Here is a 16,675-nt window from a genome sequence, read left to right as displayed (position 1 = left end):
TCTGGTCTGAAGCTACTTTCTAAAGTGGGATTAAGCACAGTTGCTAGACTGCAGCATAATAATGGTGCTTTCTTATAGAAAACCAATAGAAGAATAACTTCTGGATATCTAATAAAAGGGGCTTTATTAATGAAGTCGCATGTGCACATTGCAGGGAAATCTGGGACTCCAGGAAATGTCAGAGCACTCCAGTTGCTGGTGTGGTGGTTTTGGTTTTTTGGTCACATCACTATACAGCATGAAATATTGATGAAAAAACAGCATGCAGGGTATGTCACCTAGATCTGCAGTACATGGACTGGTGCTTTTCTATCGTGAGACAGGACTAAAAGAAGCTATACAAAGAAATTAATAGATCTCAACAGCTCTTGCCAACCAAAATCTTGAGTCTTCGCTCATGCTAAGCACGTTTACAACCTTTTGCAATTTGCCATCATATTTCAATTTTGGTATGTTATTTTGCCCAAATAAAAAGGACAAATCAAGGAAAATCTAAGCAGATTTCAATATCTGAATGGGTGGAATGACATGTGAAGTATTAGTGAAGTGACTGTAATCTCTTCCTCAGTCTCATTTCTATCTTCAGGCCATCACAATCATAAAAGCTCTGCAGCGACAAAATGGAAGATACCAAAACTGAATGTCCAAAAGAAAGCCTTCATAATTCAGAGGAAAAAGGAGCCAGAGTAAGCGAAACAACTTCTGCTTCAGAAAGGCTTGCAGGTTGGAAACAGTCAGTTTTTTCCAACTGTAACAACTGGTCCAAGGAGATTTAACCCTTCTAATAAATTTTGCTTAACACCTCAATGTCCTTTCCATTGTGTATCTCAAACTGCATCGTTAAACAGGGTGTATTAAATTCACATTTATGAAAGGAAAATATATATAGAGAGAAGCACTACTAAACACTGAGTCAGTGTTTGATCTCAGACAGGAATCACAGGGGAAATCATCTACCCACCTTGAAGCCAGGGGAAGTTTTGCAACTGGTGTTAGCTGGAACAGGGTCTCCCCTAGCAACCTGATACCTCTACCATTTTCCTGGTAGGGTTAACAATTCCAAAAGAGAAAAGCCATGTCTCTAATTTTGCCTTCTGAAGGCTGTCACCATAATAGCAGTAAGTTATACACTGCATCATTAAGTGGTTGCAGCAGAATGCACAGTTCTTGGATGATACCTTTCCCCTTGCACATCTGTTATGATTAACAATCATATATATTAAACAGAAGAAAGCATCATCCAGGCCCCATTTCCAGGTAAAAATGATTTTAGAGCACCCAGAAAGATAGGCTTGATAGACAAACCCCATCTATTTCAGAGCTGATTTTATTATTTTGTACATCTGTTCAGTTCATTTCATTTGGTGTTAATATACTCTGCTTCACAAGAATCTTTACTAATGAAATAGTTGTTAAAGAATAATAATATGCTTGATTGACTACTGCTCTCTCTGTTGCTGCCTTTTCTGGATATCTCTCATGCTGCAGATGCTGGGAACAAGCCAGTCACTGCAGGGATTTTTCCAAAGAACCTTACTGAGATACAAGAGCTCTTTTTTTAAATGAAGTCCTCCCAAGCCATCATGAGAAGACCATTCTTCTGCTCCCTTTTGGGCACTCTTTCTTTTCATATAGAATTGTTATGCAATTTTTATGTAGATTTTTATCATACAAGTAATGTGTGAATGTAGGATGGCATGCCTCAGTGGAGAGAATGACAAGGACAAAATGGGGCAGTTATGGCTCCCTTCTTTCTTTCTTTGGGTGTGGTTTGGGGGTTGGTTTGGGTTTTTATTTATAGCTTTGATGGTCATTTTCACTTTGCCTTCCATTTTTGTCATCTGCCTCCTGAACCTAGTGAGGACAAAGCACTCTTCATATTGACTGTCTGCAGTAATGCTTTAGTGACAGGAGAGGTGCTTAACTCCCCTCCTTATCCTCATGGGTGAAAAGTTCATGCTCTTCAACTCAACATCTGCAGCTAGCTAAGGGCAGCTGGTTCGAAATGAGCCCAGGGACCCTGCACAGTTACAGAATCACAGAATTTCCTGAGTTGGAAGGGACTCACAAGGATCACCAAAGTCCAACTTCTGGGCCTGCACAGGACAGCCCCAAGAGAGTCACATTATGTGCCTGAGAGCATTGTCAAAACGCAAACACTTCCTGAACTCTGTCAGGCTTGGTGCTGTGACTACTTCCCAGGGGAGCCTGTTCCAGTGCCCAACCACCCTCTGGGTGAAGACCCCTTTCCTAATATCCAACCTAAACCTCCCTTAACACAACTTCAGACCATTCCCTCAGCTATGGGGAATGCTACAGAAAGGTGTGTTGCAGAGAGCCCTGAATGACTGCTCACTGCTTCGGAACCCCATGTGGTACAGTAGGACAATGCAACGTTAAGATGCTCATTGTCATCCAATACAGCTGCAAAACCATATCAAAGAGCTTGACAGACTAATTGGCTTGAGTACAGTACTGAAGAACAATATTGCTTTGCTATTACCCCACTAGCTCACTTGAAGCTCTCTCCACTGCAAAATATAGACGTGCCCTTCACAGGAAAAACTTAGTTCTGTTTATTAAGTGACAAACTCCTGACTAAGTCTGTGCCTCAATTTTTACATTCCTATCTTCAGGTTTTTGGAGCTAAATATACTTCTGTATGTTGAATGCTATAAACTGCAGCTAAATCTAATTAGGCCTGTATCCAAAATCATCCAATATCCAAAATGTCACACTTGTATTGAAATGTTAAAAACTTCCAGTCTTCTCAGGCATAATTAAATTTTGTGTTCTGTATATGCTTTTCCCCTCTGGAAAAATAATTATCTATCACTTTAAAGGCATCAAAGCATGGTTGTATGATTGGCATCTGACAGATTTCATGAAAGTAATTTTTCTTTGAAAAGGGATATTGTAATTCCATTTAATGTAGGACTACCTCTGTGCATTTTATATGTGTAGACAGTGAGCATGCCTGCATTTTCCCTCTTTTTGGAAAGTAAATCTGTTTCTGGTATTAAAGAGCAATACACTGAAGCAAGTAGAAATTAACATTAATTTGAATTTAATGTATGCAATACATCCTATAAAAATATGTGCGCGCGCATGTGAATTTATTTCATGGAGTTAATCAGTGTCTGTCTTACTGCTGGTTTCACAGAAGTGGCTTAACACCTCAAAGGGTCCTTTGCTGTTCAGAACCCCACCGACCCATCCTTCAAGACTCTTCAGCTTTCTATCCCAAAGTGCAACCACAGCAGCCTGCTCCCACACACTGCTGGACCAGAACATCAGCCCACAAATGGTCTGGGTTCCTGTGCATACTCATCAGCAGGCTAAGGACCAAGAATGATGAATTGGGTTTTTCCTCCAATATTAGAAGAAAGATTCAAGACGTTGCCCCACTCAAATTTGCATATCTTGCTTACCAAGTGTACTACAGTCATTAGCTAACTGCAGTTCTACTAATTCCCGTATTTAAATGTTCTTTCATTTAATACTTCCTGCAATAACTGCAATCACATTTCAGGGCTCATTGTCTGGGAAAGTCAAATGACATATGAAAATAAGATTAAAGCAATTTTTTAACTCTAAATTTCAAATACACAAGAATCTACTGTGAATGAGATTCTCACTCTTTATCCTCTAGTTAGCTATATTGTCCTTTCTATTCTATTCCTTTTCCTTATAGCTATTGGTTAAACCCTTATGCTCTCATCACTTACTATACTGAACAGAAGGAAAAGGGTATATCAAAATAAAGTATGCCAGAACCTAAAGTAACTTCTGCAAACATAAACCCAGATTATCAGAAGGGCTTTCTTCCAATGGCCCTGAGGCAAATCCTGCTCACAGTTTGGAATCTGTTATTTGTATTTGATTAGTATAATTCAGAATTATGAATAGTGCCATCTATTAATAATTATTCATCATTACCATTATTACTTTAATCACAGCAAGAACAGCTATCCACTTGGGATCAAAAATACACTTGCATCTTTAAAGGACTTATCAAGGTTTTGCATATGGTTGACACTACTTCAGTCACAAGACAGTCACATAAATAAATACAAATTAAATATAAATTAATATAATTGAACATATATTAAAAAGACATATTTAAATTTATGCTATATAAATATAATCTGATATGAAAACTCTTGTTTTTTCCTGGCAGCAGATAGTTCAACTTTTCCCTACAAAGGGAGGAGTCAGAATTACTGTTTAGTCAATACAGGGTTGAGAAAGAAGAATTTATTTTGGATCAAGGGAAATAAATGATGAAGGAATCTAGAAGTGTCATTATATTAATAAATTACTTAGAAAATTTACAGGGAAGACAAAGGGAGTTGCTGCATTCAGTGTCTCCCCTTCTCCCAGTGCCAAGAGTAATTCTAGACAGCAGCAACTCCTGTTGACAATAAGCTTAAATTAAGGATAGAGGGAAGTGGTGGGAATAGAAATGTATCGTCATATATAAAAAAAAACCAACCGGAGAAACACCTGAAAATGCAATGACCTTCTCTCCCCGCAGCCAGACCCGTGGCAGCAGTGTGTATCTGCAGTTAAACAGAGGGTTGCAAAGGCTGTAATGGCACAAAGATCACAGAATATCCCGCGAAGCCATAGAAGGAAGGAAACCGGTAGCATTGCTTAATAGTCTGCTTATTTTACAGTCAAGTGGATTGCCAAGCAACTAAGCTGTAACAAGCTCCATATTTAGGGGAAGAAATGTTTGTCTTCTGTCTGTCCCTGCTTGCAAATGGCAAGTGGAGGGCATTTCTAGGCCAGATAACTTGAGTACAGCATGTTCCCTGAGCCCCGAGCCTGTGCTGCTGAGCAACCGGTGTTAATCATGGGAACAGTTGACACGCGTGCCTTGACGGAGTCCAAGTTTGTCATCATCACTGTGACTTTCACTCTCTACTGTTCAAAACAAAACACAAAAAAAGCCCCCAAAAAACCTGCAGTTACTCTGGAATCTGAGATTCCCACATTACTTACCATGACTGGATCTGTTTAGGATTCATAAATGACAACCCTTGGTGACTAAAAGAGTTTGATTTGGTTGTCTAAGCATGTGCATCCAGAGCTGTTTGAGATGAACAGGGTAGCTGATAGACTGACACAAAGCACACACAGAATGCCCCCAGGGACCAAGAGCTGGCAGCCAGGTGAAATACGTTCCAGGACATCTGAAATGGCTCTAGTTGGCTCATTTAGGCAACTGATCTGAGCCCTAAATGACCCCTTCATGTTCTTCATGCTACAGCTGCATCACCCAGCAATGAAAACGGATTAGTATTACTACCAAAAAGCACCTGTATAAAAGTACAAATACATACAGCATGTACATCTGGAAGCACACCTTACATCACTCACAAAGACTAAAAATGTAACATTCCTTTTGAATACAAGCACATATGGAGGACGTTCACCCAAGAGAATCATCTTGTAAACAGTGTTCAAGCTTGAAGAAAGATGTGATTTGGGCAAATGGCAGAAGATGCTAAAGGATAACACTTCAAGACTCCAGGTAATCCAGTCTCTGTCCCAGGGCATCTTGCTGCTGGGGAAGGATAGTGCAGAAACGAAACAAGCCTATCGATCACACACAAAAGTGGGACAGAATGACCCCAGCTTGGGCCACTGACACCTGTAACATTATTTCAAGGGTAAATCTAGTTGGTCAACCTCAGCACTACCAGCCCACAGGAGAAGATGCCATTATCTGAGTGCTTATCTCATTAGTGGCTTATCTCATTAGTGGCTTTTCAGGAAGCACCTGACCATCTTTATTCAGAAGATACCTCTTTTACCCTGACTGAGCTATCAGACATCAGTGTTTTCCAGGATCCTGCTTAATGGTGATAGAATAACATTTAAGGTGTCTTGAAAAACTATAAACTAAGTGTACAAGTAGTACTTCAACCTAGACTGATACTACATTAATGCCCAGATAAAATATTACAGAATGAAAAAGAATTCATAAAAACTAATGATTTAAAACAATCAGCCAATTTTGAAACTGACTCTACTTGTAATTCACTGTTTTACTTCAAAAAATAGCATCAAATTAATGATAAAATCACTGTTTTCCTGCAATCTGAAATGATACTAAGAATCACAGTAGAATTCAGCAATGGAAACATCCACTGGCTGATCAGCACTAAAATTTTACTGGAATATGGGTAAAGTGTCTTTGCTTGGGAAATTACTGCATTTAAAGTTGCTGTTTTCAGTTCCAAATGTACTATGTCTCACAGTCTTGACTCAGTTCCTCTCTTTATACCCCAGCACTAAAACTGACAACACAAACCCCCAAGCACACAATTGTGAACAAACCTTTTCCTGAAGGAGGATGCAATGTAAAAGCTTCATTATTACACACAAGCTATACAAAATAAACACTGTATGCATATGTAAAATGTTCAGAACATTAAATATGAGCACATACATGTGCTCGTATTCTTTTATCCAGTAACTGCCACAAACATAAGCAGAGAATACAAAAATAGGAGCATAAATAATTATATAAAATTCTGCCATTGCTTTAAGCAACTGCTGCTCTGCAAGCACAGCAGCTACCTTCCACTCACCACAGGCACTTGCTGCTAAGCAACTTTTAAATCTTGTTCAAAGCAGATGGAATTAGTGACTGAAATTGGAAGCAGCATTGTGCTGTGCAGGGATGTACTGCGGTGAAAGCACTTCCAGCTGTAAAGCTATAGCTGAAGAACCAGAGTCTCTTCCTTACCCATTAAAGATGGCTATTGTCAGTCTACTTGAAGACCAGAAAATCCCACTTAGCAGAAAACCTAACTACCTAACAGGACTTGATGAAAAGTCTCCTCTCAAAATTAGGTGCTTAACAAAATAACTCACCAATTTCCTAGAAAATGTCATGAACTATAAATGTATGAACCAGAGTGGCCATAGAATGGAGCCCGAAGATCAGCCAGATGTGTTTGTAGCAGAAAAAATGAGTAACTCTGGTTTTTGAGATGCACTGTGCATCAGATTGAGCCCGATCAGCCAAATCACATGCAGTACTGGGAGTCAGTCATGAGCAACAAATAAATAAGTGACAGGTTCAAGACAAAAATATGATAGACTGCTCCAAGCCAAATAACTGAAGGCCATGTCATAGATAACAATAACTATTTTCTTTAGCTCTCTGTTTGCTTCCCTTCTCCAGGAGGACAAGCTTGAGATCATCTTATTTATCTTTCTTACCATTTCAGGGATTATATGAAAAAATAATAAGTCTTTCAGCTTCAGAACAGATTTATATCCACTTTCAAAATACTCAGAGCGTATTTGTTAATTGAAAATACACATGTACCTTTTGGCTACCTATACTTCAGACGCTTTGACTCATTCATGCCAAAGACCTAGCTAAGCCCTCTCTGTAGCAAAGCATGTTTTTTAAACCTGATCTGTCCACAACAAACCAATAAATGTATTTTTTTAGATTTATTGAATTAATTTAGTGCACCTTTTTATGCTCAAGCAACCTCTCTGGCATGCTATCTGGGCTGTAATAGAAAGGAGATCATTGAGCTTTTTACAGCTGAGGACTGTAAAGACTTTATGTCCCAGAAGAACCTGAAACACCAACTCTTGGAAGTGATTGTACAGAACATGAAACACGGCATGTTCGGTCATTTTCTCCACTATCATCTCTAGAGTTCTAAAAAATAGGGAGAAAAATTGAGATAGCTCTTTAGTACATTCGTAATATATATTCTGCAAATAAGAGATTTTTCAGAGTAAAGGGAAAATTATGTAGGAAAGTCTCCGTGGGGCCACACTGGCAATGCTGAATGGGTAACTATGCCTATGCTCAGAAATCCAAGTTCTAAACTACAAGAGATGGAACTGCAGGAAGCTGCAAGAGAATTCATCAACAAACAGATACTATTTTCTCTGAACTACAAGGCGCTAGATCTAAAGCAAGTAACGGACTGAAAGGGACCTTACAGTAGATGCAGCTAAAAGGAGAGGAGACATCACTAAGGAAGGCATAGATGCATTTGCTGTACTCACTTGTTCATTAGAGAAAGAAAAAGAAAAAAACCAGAAATGCCTCATTTTCACAGGAGCCGAAAATAGCATGGCAGCCCATGAGAAGGCACAGCTGGTACTCGGGCTTATTGCTACCATCAAGGCTGAATGGCCAGCAGGATTAGGAGCACACCAGGCTCAAACAAAACAGCATCAGGTGCTTTCTTCTCTCCCCTGGTTCCACCCCATCCTGGTTCTGTTCTTTCCTGCTAAGTATGCTGTTAACTCACATCCATCCCATTATTAACCCAGCTTCAAATGGCAGGCTGCACTGACCAGGGAACAAGACTACAGCCTGGGTTCCCACCCATTTTGTAACAGCATAGATTACTTCCAGTATTGAAGAGGGAACCACTTGGGAACAAAAGCAAATGCTTGGCTACTCAACTGGTGCTTTCAGTAAAACAGACCACAGTCAGGATTGACAGACCCAGGGAAAATTACAAAAGCAGCCATCAGCTGTCACTGGAGAAGGAAAATGGAGCTTACCTCCACTCCAAACTTTGAAAGATTTGAAAATAAAGTAGGAGTTGTGTCAACCCCTCCAGCCCTGGATCACCTTGGTCACTGCAGCTTCACCACCCCAGTCCTAGAGACACTGTCCTGTTTTCCCATTCCAAGCAGAAGCAGGGGGCCTGGCTCTATGGACATGATGAACTCCCGTTTCCACAGCAGTCAAGAACCGAGTAGTATCATTTAGTACAGGAAATCATCTGTCATTCACCTTCTCATCTAGGTACTGGAATATAGGGATACTGATGTGTTTAAATTTCTAAAATGGTCTCAGTTACTAGAATCACTTAAATGGCATTTCCAGCATTTTCTACTATTTCCATTTTACATTTTAAGGATGTTTCTTAGTTTCTTTATGGGAACAGCAGCATTCTTCAAAGAAGGGTGGGCAGGATTAAGCATTCCACCATCAAACGCGCTCGCATCTGCCCCTTCTACTGTTTCTCTCATCCTCCCTCCTCTCTCGCACATATATAGTCCAAATGCATATTTGGCATATGAGATTTTAGCTCTCACACTTTCCAAATCACCCACAGTTCGAGAACATACTATTCCAAGATCTTCCATGTTGCAGACTTCCCTCTCTCTTCTAGCTTATCACGTCTTCAATTTTCTTGTTGTTCCAGAACGAAGATGATCTGATCTCCTCCTTCAGGTTTTCAACCACTCTTCTTCAGTTTATTTCAGTCTCCCAAGATCAGCTACTTAGCCCGTGCTTGATTTTGCAACAGCTTGCAAAATATATGTTGTGCTCGATTCCTGTTTTTTTTGTCAGAATCTCAAGTTTTAAAACCAGCTCAAGTTTGGTATTTAGATACAGAACAGAACATAAACAATAGGCTGTTTGGTGTAGAGAAACTTTTATATTACCTTGAACAATGGCTTAAGTGCTGACTATCACAAATAATATCCTCCTAACTTTAAGGTGGCCCTTCTCATCTCGTGCTGTCAGAATTGTTGACTCTGCTACTACAAGAGACATGTCTCTTTCAACAAGCAAGTCTCTAAGGAAAGCATGGTTGCATCTATGTGTTGGGAAATACTACCCATTTTCTTGGCATCCTCCAAATATGTATTGTTAGCTTTTCAGAAATATCACCAAAGGGCCGACTGCACAGCAGCAAGATGAAAGAAAACAAGGTTATTCATTTGTTATGCTTGGAAACCATAGTTCATCTTCAGCAGATGCGAACTTCAAACCCTTTATCCAAGGTCATTCATGCTTGTCAAGAGACTTGAGAACACAGAAAACAAAGGTGATATTTCATTTTGAGTTTCTGAAAACTACAAGGAGTACTATGAAAGACATTAAAACCAAATCCAATAAATCATGATGACATTTTTACATGAATATTACTTTAAAGTCCTTTGACCTGCCTGCGCTGCTTTGATGCAGTATGTACATTCTTGTCCAGTGGTTCATGTACATTCTTATTACAGCTAAGAGAGTTTATTTCAGCTAAGAAGGTTTATTTCAATTAATCTGAAACCCATTTAGTCCCAATTTAGTCCCAATTGAGAGTCTGTAGGGCTTTTTATACCATACTAATTAACCTTTTTTAAAAAACCCCACACTTTTATTTAAACCTAAGTCAGAACATATCCAGACAAACCTTGTAAGAGATGATGTACTATTTCTGAGAATAGTAATCACAGAAAAGACTGATCTCATCAATCAGCCTAAGCTCTTAAGAATTCAGCACAAATGTTTTCAACACCTATTTGGGCCAAGTCACTCATGGCTCAAACTCACCCTGACACGCTGTTCCCACAGAAAAGGCGACCAGCTGCAAATGGCTAACACTCAAACTTGATTGCAGTGAGACAACTGCTGTTCTTGACTTATTTTTGCACATTAGCATGTTGCTACAGCTGGTGTGAAATCACTTGGACAGATAAAACTTGAGTCCATGATGGTTGGTTGTGTTTTGCCTTGGACTCATGTAAAAGGCCCTGGAAAAAGCAGCTTTATAAAGAACAAAATAAGTTACCTCTACTTTTGCTCATAGGTAGCTCTCTATTCTTCTTGCAAGGAATGAAAGCAAATTAAATTTTTGATTTTTATAATATTTGAAATATTTCTTCATTGAATTATTTAGGTTGGAAAAGACCTTCAAGTTCATTGAGTTCAACCTTTGACTGATCACCACCTTGTCAATTAGACCATGGCATGAAGTACCGTGTCTGGTCATTTCTTGAACACCTCCAGGGATGGTGACTCCACCACCTCCCTGGGTAGCCCATTCCAATCCTTGACAACCCTTTCCATGAAGAAATTCTTCCTGATGCTCAACCTGAACCTCCCCTTGTGCAGCTTGAGGCCATTTCCTCTGGTCCTGTCTGTAGTTGCCTGGGAAAAGAGACTGACTCCCATCTGGCTACAACCTCCGGTCAGGTAGTTGTAGAGAGCAATAAGTTCTCCCCCGAGCCTCCTTTTCTTCAGGCTAAATACCCACAGCTCCCTCAGCTGCTTCTCATATGACTTGCTCTCTAGACCCTTCACCAGCTTTGTTGTCCTTCTCTTAACTCGCTCTAGCATCTCAATGTCTTTCTTGTAGTGAGGGGCCAGAACTGGACACAGTACTCAAGGTGTGGCCTCACCAGTGCCAAGTGCAGGGGGACAATCACTGCCCTGGTCCTGCTGGCCACACTATTTCTGACACAGGCCATGATGCCATTGGCCTTCTTGGCTACCTGGTCACACTGCTGGTTCATGTTCAGATGGCTGTCGACCAGCACCCCCAGGTCCTTTTCCGCTGGGACTCTTTCCAGACACTCTTCTCTCAGCCTGTAGCACTGCATGGGGGTGTTGTGACCAAAGGGCAGGACCCAGCACTTCACCTTATTGAATCTCATACAGTTGGCCTTGGCCCATCGATCCTGCCTGTCCAGATCCTCCTGCAGAGCCTTTCTCCCCTCCAGCAGATCAACATTCCTACCCAACTCAGCAAACTTATTCAAGTTGCACTTGATCCTCTCATCCAAATCATTGATAAAGATATTAAACAGGACCAGGCCCAATACTGAATCTCTCCTGAACACTACTAGTGATCATCTGCCAACTGGATGTGGCACAGCTCAGCACCACTCTCTGGGCCTGGATATCCAGCCAGTTTTTAACCCAGTAGAGGGCACTTGGTCATGTTCTTGTCCTATCATGATTATCTTATTTGCCAATTATTTTATCAATTAATGTCTTAGATTACTGTTCACAAGTTTATTTTGATTAGATTTAATTCTGACTATAACCACTGATAACTTCTGCTATTATTTGACTGGCTGTCCTCATTTTCTTCTTCAAAATTATTTATTCAGACCAATTTTGTGAGTTTGGATGCTAGAAAGCAGAAGCACAGCCAAACAACTGTGATTCAAGATTAGAATTTAATAGTTGAAATAGCTGTGCATCTTTTCCTTTGAAAGGTATTTCCAGAATGAACTTCAGAAAGACAGATTTTAGCAAATTTTAAAAAAAAAAAAACAACGAACCAACCAAAACAAAAATCAGCAGAAAGCAATCGGCAACCTCCAGTAGCTGATTTTTAGAGAGGAAATTATAGTTTTTGAAAGCCAACCTGATAATATGATCATCCCTTACCTATACATAAGGCAACACCTAAGTCAGCTGCAATGCAGGCTTCCCCATACCGCCCGTGATATAGCTCCAACACTGATCTGTCAGTATGTCTGAAATGCTTCTGGAGATGAGAGGGTAGTCCAGTTTCCAGATATATGTAAACTTTTGGAGTCCCCCCACACAGGAATAACAAGATTTACAGACTGCCATGGCACTGAACTCCCTGGCAAGAAGCAGGAAGACCACAGCTTCTCATCAGCAATGATATGCTATATAGGGAGACAGGCTTTTCCCTCACTAGGAAAAAACTACTTTAATTTCAGTAAACTAGTCTGTTAAAAAAAGGCAGTTAATAGTTTTAACTGACAACAGCTGTAGAAGTAAAATAAATAAAGACACAGATAAATAAACACACATACTACATACATAAACAAGAACTGGCAGGTTCTTTTAAACTCCTCTGTCCATAGTTAGATTGTTCAATGACATAGAGTGCTTCTTTCTTCCTCATGTTAAACCAAAGCAAATCTGGAGTACATACAAACCAGTGTCCCAAAGGACAATAATTGAAAATGCAGACGCCCATATTTGCTGCCAGCCTGCAGACAGCAGCTGCTGCCGGCAGCGACTCGCTCTACAGTGATGGCGGCGGCGCTGACGTTCCAGATTAGAGAGTCATATCTCTTTGTTCCCCCAGGGGAGCCTCTCTGTTTAAGGGGATACTATTAAGGATGATGGTAAGTCCAAACATGAGCCTTTTCTTTTTGTCCTTTTGAGTAATTCTGTGTATTTATCTGTATTTTATGGAAGAATTAATTGAATGTCACTGTAGACAGACAAACAAGACATAACCTAACTAAATGCCAGGCACGTAGTTCACTAAACTGCTGCAGTACAGGGCACTGTTTGAAATCTACAGCTTCATTAAATCTACAGCTTCATTCCTCTCTGACAGGCAGCCAAGCCCGCAGAGAGTCTAAGTCATTAGCATACATGCAATGCCCCAGAGCGACCAAGTGAATGTCTCTGCATCCAGATGGTCACTGTGATGCACAATGCCCACAGCAGTGCCACCTTCCATGGCGTGGAGGTGTAGCCTAGCACAGTGAGAACCCCAGCTGTGAAAATACTTATACCTATGGAAGATAAGTTTAGAAAAGGTCCCATGTAAAGGCCTTTGAATGCCCATTCTCTGTTGGACCCCTGCCTGATGTGACAGACCACTAGTGCTTTATCCTGAGTAGGCAACTTAATATCTCAGTTATTGTAGCTGTTGTATCCCTGTGGGTGGGGGCAATATTCCCTAGTCTCACTACAATGTGGCAAGTGTAAATGACACTAAAGATAAGGCAGTATGTCTTATTTAACACCCAAGAAATCCTTCATCCCATTGCTATCTCCTTGTGCTATCAGAACACTCCAGTCAAAGTTGCAGAGAGATATCTCTAGCAGGTCAACAATTGTAGAGGAATCCGCTCCCGCACAGAGAACCACTCCTGTCCTGTGACCAAAGACACGTTATGCTCCTGTGTGATGTTCATGTGTTAGGCCTCTCACACTTCCGTGGGTTCCTGGAGGAACTTCCACTCTTGAATGTGATCCTTACAGTTTAGATCTTGTTGCTTTTTAATCTGGCTGCTCATTTCCATCATTTGGAGCTTTTCTCCATCCATCTGCACAAGCAGCTCGATTATCAATCGATTATTCGCTCTGAACAGCTTATCTAAAGTTATCATTGCAGACCACGCAAGCAGCAGAGGATGCAGGGAACAGTCAGGCTGATGCATGTTGCAGTCAGAGGAACATTTTCCCTGGCTCATTTAACCCTCTAGCAGGCCTTTGCCTCCAACCATTGCCTTTAAAACTTCCAGGGCTTTGCAGCTAGACTGCTTGTGGATGACAAAGCACTTCATGAGATCTTCACATACAACTTGACCAGCTAGTTGACATTTCTCATCTACTGTATTCTTTGATAACTTAAATTAAAGTCTGAGAGTATTTTATCAGCTGATAGTTTGAGTGACTCATTACTACCTACTCTGATGCAAATACAGCGGCACAATTTACTGCCACTGCAACAGTCCTAAATACTTTACTAATGACAGTAATGAATGCAGTTGAGAGGAAAAAAGGTTAGTGCCAATATCTTCCACATTCAGGTCCTTTTTAAAATGTTAAATATACCTTTTTAGCATCTTTCAGTACTGCTAATTATAATGCTTTTCTCTTCTTTTGTGACCAGCAATATTTTAATTGTGCTAAGTCAGTTCAGAGTCAGTGTCACTCGTGTTAGGTATCCATAAGCCAGCGATTTATACAGTTGAGGTTCTGCCTGGGATGTTATCTTCTTGCATAAGTTTTTACTTTTCTTTTAGCACAGGTCTTACAAGTAGAGTCCACTGCCATTTTCTGACTTCCATGGAGCTGTAATAGATGCCGTTCCCCTCAGGATTTGCTTTCTAGCAGTGCCCTCATCATACAATCCCTTACTGTTAAAAAATGCAGCAAATACATGAAGTTAAAAATATCTAGTCTCCTTTTTCTATTCCCATCCAGTGTTGCCTGTGTATTTTGGTGCTGAAAAAATCTCCGGAGCAGTTAATTAGGGGTGAGATAAGAAAGGGTTTATTTGCCAAGGCAGTAGGTGATATAAGACGCGCGCGCGCAGGCCGTGCCTGAGAGGTTACATTTTATAACATTATCCATCCAATCCCAGATGTGTCCACCCTTTGGCCCTTCCTCTGGTCTGCCCTGGGCCCTTCCCCTGAGAATTGGGTCTGGGGTCTTTTTGGGACCACCTACTTCCTCATCTTCACCATTTTCAGAGCACAAAGGGCACATAGCTACCCAATTTTTGACCGTAGTCTGTGGTTTAGGCCCTGATATGCTGTTCTCCAAACAGTCTGGGTCTTTGCCTTGACAAAAGACTAAACACTGCTACTGAATTCAGGGGTAGGTTTGATATGGGAGGCATAGAATGGGGTAAGAGGGTTAGGGAATATGTAAACAAGGGAAAGGAACAAGGGAGAAAGGGGTTTCTGCTTTTTAAAACCTACAATTCTTACCAGTCTTACAAATATTAGAAAAATAAAAAAAACCATTAGGGGCTTAAGGCATCACCAGGAACTTTAAAAATATGTAATTGAGTATATTTTTCTTCTGCTGCACTTGCACAACTACAACTCATCAAGACCATATCTTCTTAAAACTTCTTGATGTGCTATAAGATGGGTACTTCCACACTCAAGTGAGTACAGCAGGAAATCCAAATACACAACAGCTTTTCTAGACTCATTCCTAACGGTAAAATGAAAGCTAGCATTTACAGATTGCAAAATCACTGGGCTAGTGAGTGGCATGTTAAATGTGAAGGTTAAGGGAGATGGCTCATGTTTCCATTGGCATCTTCAAAATCTCCTCATGGCTTCTTAGGCTACAGTCCTTCTGAGCACAAGCCACTTTCATCCAGAGCTCATTCCTACCACTCTCATCTTTCTTCACTGTTCAGTCAAACCTTTACAAAAACTGCATAAGGGCTACACAAAGTTGGAAAGTCCCCACCATAGCTATATACTTTCTCTGACAAGCTCACCAACTTTGTATCATTTTCACCTGAGGCTCCTCCTCTATCTAGGCTGAAACACTATCTCAGCAACCCTCAAAGTATGCACCAAGGAAGACCTTCCCAGTCACTCAGTTTCACAAAAGAGGTCAAACATGTCATACTTTAATTTTGTATTGCTGCCATGTAGTTTCACAAGAGTTTTCCTTCCCCTGTACTGATCAAAACACCTGACAAACATCATTTCCAAATGAAATAGAGAGAGCTAGGAAGTCCTAAAATACTAATTCCATCTAGTTTTGGGAAGCAATGGTACATTTCCTGGTCTAGGCAAAATACGGGTTCACTTCCACTCTCAATTTCTCAGCATCTTAAGTTGATCTCTCAGTGTAAGTTTCACCTTGACCAAACACAGCAAAGTCAGACAATTTTTCACTGAGCTACACCAGATTCTGGGTAGCAAGTGTTTTTTCTCTGTAGTTTTACAGCTTATTTGGCTAATATAGCATTCTGTCTTTTTCAATAGGGAACATATTGGCATTTTTAAGATTCTTTAATCTCCCATTATAGATAGTAACCTTTATATGACAGGATCTAAACAGTGACATCCCATCAGCATTTTCACCAAATGGAAAAGATATCCATTAGTCTAGAAAATCTGGAATACTCTGTCTCTCTGAATCCCACGTGCTTTTTTCATAGCACTTTACAGACCTTTTCCTGGCGCTTGAGGGATCAAGCAGGGGATTCTAGCTCAAACAAAAAGAGATTACTTAGATTCTTCTGTGAATAAGTTTTTTTTCCAGGCATGACAATTAATTATCCCTAAATTACAATGAAACACTACTGCTTTTACCCCAGCTCAAATAATACGACAGAGCTCTCACTGCTTATACTGCACTTCCTATCTAGGTCACACAGCCCAAAGGGACTCTAATAATCTTTCAGTTGTC

At 40.4% G+C, this 16,675-nt stretch overlaps 1 protein-coding gene across 3 annotated transcripts in view; it reads right to left on the bottom strand.

The window, feature by feature from the left end:
* Nucleotides 1-16,675, bottom strand: part of ST7 (suppression of tumorigenicity 7) — a 143,754-nt gene that overhangs the window by 83,136 nt on the left and 43,943 nt on the right. Inside the window, exon 1 of one of the 3 annotated variants that reach the window (XM_018080578.1) lies at nucleotides 5,008-5,037. The exons of the other annotated variants lie outside the window; for them this stretch is intronic. The gene's annotated coding sequence lies outside the window, so the exon portion shown is untranslated. Of the gene's footprint in view, nucleotides 1-5,007; nucleotides 5,038-16,675 lie in introns of those variants that run through there. 3 annotated transcript variants of the gene reach the window in all.

The sequence above is a fragment of the Manacus vitellinus genome, unplaced genomic scaffold (genome assembly GCF_001715985.3).
Source record: "Manacus vitellinus isolate BGI_N305 unplaced genomic scaffold, ASM171598v3 scaffold_5_pilon, whole genome shotgun sequence".
Taxonomy (NCBI): Eukaryota; Metazoa; Chordata; class Aves; order Passeriformes; family Pipridae; genus Manacus; species Manacus vitellinus.
This window is presented reverse-complemented; position numbering and strand designations above follow the sequence as displayed.